Below are 6,134 nucleotides of genomic sequence, written 5' to 3' on the forward strand. Positions count from 1 at the left end.
CATGGATAGATACACTCATATAACAATGCAGTGTCCAACTCAGATAGATCAGTAAATAATAAACCTTTGTCAACATGAAGAGAACACTGTTTTGAAATGGTTCTAATAGAATTTGGACAGTGCTAACTCAGGGGAAATGTACACACAGCCCTTATTACAAAGGTGGCAAGAGTCAAAATGTTGCTTCCAAGAAATCTTTCCTGCTTAAAATAGAAAAGAAAATGATTTTAGATTTATGCCCAACCTTTCTGTCCTGTAATCTCAAAGCGACTTACAAACTCCTTCCCTTCCTCTCCCCACAACAAACATTTCATGAGGTAAGTAAAAAATGTCATCTTAAGCAAAGTAGGTGGGACTGAGAGAATTCTGAAAGAACTGTGACTCACCCAAGGTCACCCAGCAGGCTTCATGTGGAGAATTGGAGAATCGAACCCGAAGTCCATCTGCTCTAGTTCACCAATATACCACACGTTTAACCACCACACCACTCTGAATAACCCTGTATTTCTACATAAATTATACATAAATATCAATAAATTTGATTCATACATGAAGATATACCGCCCCGGGGATCGGGCGGTATATAAATTGAATAAATAAATAAATAAATAAATAAAGATTTGTTTATGTTTTAATAGCAAAATAATATGCAGTCTGTGCATGTCCTACTAATTTAGACAAACTGTACCATCTTAGTTTATGTATGATATGCATGTCCCACCCAGACATTATTTATTGCTTCTATCTTGGTCCAAAAAGTTTGTTCTCGTTTCAACTTCAATTTATCCAGCTTGAGTTATTTTTCTAATGTTACCAGGTACAAGAGATTCTCTATTAATTGTTAAGACTTTACATCATCTCACTGCTAGAAAACTGTCTTAGTACTCCTGCCATGTAAGCAAATGTACAGTTTACTCTTGGAAGATAGATGTAAAGGTTCTGGGAAGCTTGGCAAGAGTTTACGGGCATAAGACCTGGTCCATAGAAGTCACAGAAGAAGAAGAAGAGGAGGAGGAGGAGGAGGAGGAGGAGGAGGAGTTTGGATTTATATCCCCCCTTTCTCTCAAAGGGGCTTACAATCTCCTTGCCCTTCCCCCCTCACAACAAACACCCTGTGAGGTAGGTGGGGCTGAGAGAGCTCCGAGAAGCTGTGACTATCCCAAGGTCACCCAGCTGGCGTGTGTGGGAGTGTACAGGCTAATCTGAATTCCCCAGATAAGCCTCCACAGCTCAGGCGGCAGAGCTGGGAATCAAACCTGGTTCCTCCAGATTAGATACACGAGCTCTTAACCTCCTACGCCACTGCTGAATACCCAAGCTCCAGTGCTACTGCAGACATGAATGATGCCGGGCAAGGGTAGGGAATAGTTATGAAAGATTTGACTTAAGACTTGTAGTTTCATGGCAATCAAAATGTGCTCTAAAACTGAACCATATACATGATCAGGCTTTCCTAGACAGAGTTCTTTACTGTCCTGTCGGGCTGGGATTATTATTGTGTTCCCGATCCATGATTGGAAAGACACTCTCTGCTAGAGGAAGAATGGAGACAAAAATGTTGGCAGAACAGCACTTTGGACTTAGTCCCATGCTGATGGCTGCCCACAGTTCATCAATTTTTTCATCAATAGCAGAACTTGTCTACGTTATGAACTTGGTCCTGAAGCAGAAATAGAACCCTATCCGGAATAGCTTGTATACTTGATTTGAATGTTTTACTCCTGTCCCAAAGCATTTATTTCTGGATTAAATTTAAATTTGCCTGGTTTATCAGCATAGTCAAATCAACATCCGTTTTTTAAAAAATGTCAGTATAGCCAAGGACTGGTTCAAACATGCATTTCGTTGATTGCTGAATATTTACTGACTGAAAGCTTAATGTGTGAAATGAAAAGCACTGCATTTGAAAGGACTTGGTGTTCATGTTCTTCAAGAGTTATATGAGCATCAACTGGAGCTTCAGGGATGATAGTCATTTATTTTCTCACAATACTAGAACCAGGGGGCATTCATTGAAAATGCTGGGGGGAAGAATTAGGACTAATAAAAGGAAACACTTCTTCACGCAACATGTGATTGGTGTTTGGAATATGCTGCCACAGGAGGTGGGGATGGCCACTAACCTGGATAGCTTTAAAAAGGGCTTGGACAGATTTATGGAGAAGTCAATCTATGGCTACCAATCTTGATCCTCCTTGATCTCAGATTGCAAATGCCTTAGCAGACCAGGTGCTCAGGAGCAGCAGCAGCAGCAGGCCATTGCTTTCACCTCCTGCACGTGAGCTCCCAAAGGCACCTGGTGGGCCACTGCGAGTATGAGAGTGCTGGACTAGATGGACTCCGGTCTGATCCAGCAGGCTAGTTCTTATGTTCTTATTTCAAAAGCATCCTGCTGTGCTTCCCAGTGAGGACCCAAAGTGACTTACATCCTCCTCCTCTCCTGTAGTTTATCCTTACAACAACCCTGCGAGGTAGGTTAGGCTGGGTGTGAGTGACTGGCCCAAGGACACCAGCAACCTTCCATGGCAGTGTTTTTTGAGACATTCAAGAGACTCTGCAAACCATCTTATTTGTCAGAACTTTTAACAGGGCATAACCGTCCTTCAGAGGACCAGCTTACAAACTTCACTTGACATTGCAAAGCTTTTGATAGATCTTCATGTACTTTATAAAGTGCACAGTGACTCTTTCCTACAGAGGTGACTGCACCAGCAGGAGGAAAACACATTCTTGCTTACTATATAGCTTTCCAAGGCTAATTTACAAATCCTTCCAGTACAGTGAAAGGTGATGGCCTTCAATTCCATAATTCACACTTTAGATATTTCAGCCAGAGGACTGTTGAGAGAAAGGTCACAGGGCCCTTTGAGAAAGGTCAGCTCACATATGTTTGATGTGACAATTCTGCTCCAGTTCATTCTTCAGAAAATATCACTGTCAGCAGCGCTTAGACACTGAAGTCTGCAAAAGTAACAAAAAAAAGAGTTGATGTCCTTAGTAACTTTTAATAGGAAGATAGAATTGATTGTTCTGTGTTGTTATTTAAACTATTTATATCCTGCCATGTACCCATAACCATTAAGCCAATCACAAGTACCAACAATAAATACAGAACTAAAGCACCAAGAAAAGCTACAGCTTAAAATTGGAATCTTCAGTGTGAGAACAGATAAACAATATATTCATATAATTCAACATCAAAAAAGCAGTATATAAAAAATAGAAGTACTGAAACTCTAAGGAACTGGCGAATGAAAAATTCAGGGTAACATTCTTTAGGCAGCCATCTCTGAATCAAAATAAATTCTTGATCGAACCTATAGGATCTGCAGTCATCATTAATTGTATTGCAACATGTTTACATTTTTATTACAGCTACGCCCATGGTAACTTCAATTTGCAATACTATTTCCATGAATGTCGTCAAATGTCGACACTTTGAACCCTACACCATGGGAGTTCTCAGTAATTGAATTAATATTTTTATTTTATCTTTCCTCCTTCAGGAATCTATGAGAACTATAGCTGACATTCTTTGAATCTACCTACCAGTATATTCATAGTTCCACAGAACTGATGAGCCAAAGAACTGTAGCCATCCAATACGCATTCAAGAGACAATGCATTTCTGTTAAAATATTTTCTTAAGCCTTTCAGTTCGTAAATCATAAGTCACATGTAAGCTGTAGAAAAATCCAGTAAATACTGGCCATCCAAGGAATGTCATCACTATGGAAAGATCTGAAGATGGATTTCCCACTGCCAAGACCATCATGACAACCAGTGCACCATTATTTATTTATTATTATCAACAAATATTTTTTTCTTACTTATATTTCTTCATGAAATTCCCAGTTGCATACATAACATTCTCAGGATATCTCACAAGCAGGCATGAAGCAGACCCAAAGTTGCATCAGCAAGTATGCTAGATCATGTGCCTTTGCAAATATGCTGAGAAATGTTAGATTGACTCTCACTTTTTGGAGAATTATGTATTGATTAACCTACCCACCTATTATAGTCTAAAACCTGAAGCCGTCCGTCCGTCCGTCCGTCCGTCCGTCCATCTATCTATTTATTATTGGACTTTTAGGCCGCCCATTCCCGAAGGGGCTCAGGGCAGCGTACAATCAAAAACATAGCAAAGTTTCAATAAAAACATTCAATATATAAATTATTTAAAACCAGTAAAACAACACAACAGTTCAGCAAAACTTAAAAACCAGGATGGCGACATCCCTACCTAGACCCACCAGAGGCCGTAGAAGAAACTTGAGGGGTTTAGCCCAGCTGGCAAGATGGAAACTCCTGGCGGAACAACTCCGTCTTACAAACCCTACGGAATTCTCTAAAGTACTGCAGGGCCCTGATCTCTGCGAGGAGCTTGTTTCACCAGATCGGGGCCAGGACTGAAAAAGCCCTGGCCCTTGTTGAGGCCAGCCGAGCATCATTTGGGCCGGGGGCTCTCAGAAGGTGCACCTCCGAGGAGAGGAGGGACCTAGTTGGGCAATATGGGGAGATACTTAGGCAATAGTCCTGTTATCATTAGACTGATAACAATAGTCTTCAAACATAAAGACATAAAATTAAGGAAATACGGTGCTTTGAATTCTAAGAACCGTGAGGAGGAGCTCCATGTATGGAATTCTCCACATCTCCGTACTTTCTGCAACCCCGTTTTCCTCTGGAAGTTGGTCCTGAGAGCTAAGGGAACATCGAAAAAAGTGTGGGATAAAGCACAGCATGGGCTGCATATTAGTGGGAAACCAATAGAAATCACATCCCCCACTGTACGACTTGGGCGGACATGCCTCTTGCTCACACTTTGGTCTTCCATCCAATAAAGACAAAGTATAGCGGAAGTTAGAAAGCAGCACAGCAAAAATATAATAAAAGCAGCATTGTTTTCCTTTTGCAAGCCTGAACAAGGTACAATTTGTGGCCCCCCCCCCCCCCCCGCCCCCAATAAAGTATAGGGGTGCATACATAATTCTGAATCCAGGTCCTCATTTGACTGTATGTGTATCCTATTGTTGTACAAGATGATCTGTGCTTTTGAGGCTACACACGTTTGAATACATACATGAACTTCGAACTGACTGCTTATTAAGTTGTAGCTGTCAAATCTCTCTCACTGGGTACCTTATGAAATACAGTATTATCAATGCCTGTTGCAACAGGCTAAGCGGCAAAGTTGGCTTCCTGCTCCAAAATAGGCCCTATTATGCAAGCTACAAAACAAGAGACCCCATCTGGTTCAGTTATGCTTTAATTTCACATGCTTGGGTGGAGATAAATGAAATTCCTCATCACACACTATGTGGTACTTTGAGAACCTCAATGCATTCAGGAAGGTGGCTTGTGCCAGCAACATTCCAGCTAATCATTTCACAGTTCATGCTTATTATTGATTATTTCCTTTTGCTCTGTTAAGTTTTCAGGCACATAGCTATCTCACACTTTAACAGCAAGGCAGATCTCATAAGGCAGGCAAGATAGTATCATGAATTTAATTCAAAAGCTTCATAAAAGTTTACATTGTGGACTGGAGAATCGGAACCCTTTATTATTATCTGATTGATGTATCAAGGGACAAAGCAGGTTCATTAAAACAGGCAGGATTTTGACATTGAAGTTAGTGGGTTGCATACTGCATTCATGTCAAGAGTGTAGTCAAATGAGTGTTTACTTAGGAACGTCCAGTTGAATTCAGTTGAATTTACTTCAAAGCAAACATTCATTGTATAGGACCAAGCTGCATACTATTTGTGAATACTTAATGATCTGGAACTTGGTAATGAACTAGTACAAAAATGCTGAAAACCCAAATGTCATATGAAAACATGGCAGTTGCTTCCTAAATGAGAGTCAGTGTCATGTTATGGTGTAGGACTGGAATCTGAGATATCACTAGTCAGCTATGAAACTCAGTGGCTCATTCTGTATAACACAAAACATCTTCAGGAGGGAAATAAAAGCATTTTGGGGAGTTCTTACTTTCATTTTTTCCACTGTTCACTGCCTGCCATTTTCTGCTGCTTCAATGATTTTCCATGCTGTCCACTATTTGCTGAAGTTTCCCAGGAATGTTTACTCATCTGGCATTGCAGCTGCCCGCCATTTCAATCATT

The sequence above is a fragment of the Sphaerodactylus townsendi genome, linkage group LG02, assembly GCF_021028975.2.
Source record: "Sphaerodactylus townsendi isolate TG3544 linkage group LG02, MPM_Stown_v2.3, whole genome shotgun sequence".
Classification (NCBI taxonomy): domain Eukaryota; kingdom Metazoa; phylum Chordata; class Lepidosauria; order Squamata; family Sphaerodactylidae; genus Sphaerodactylus; species Sphaerodactylus townsendi.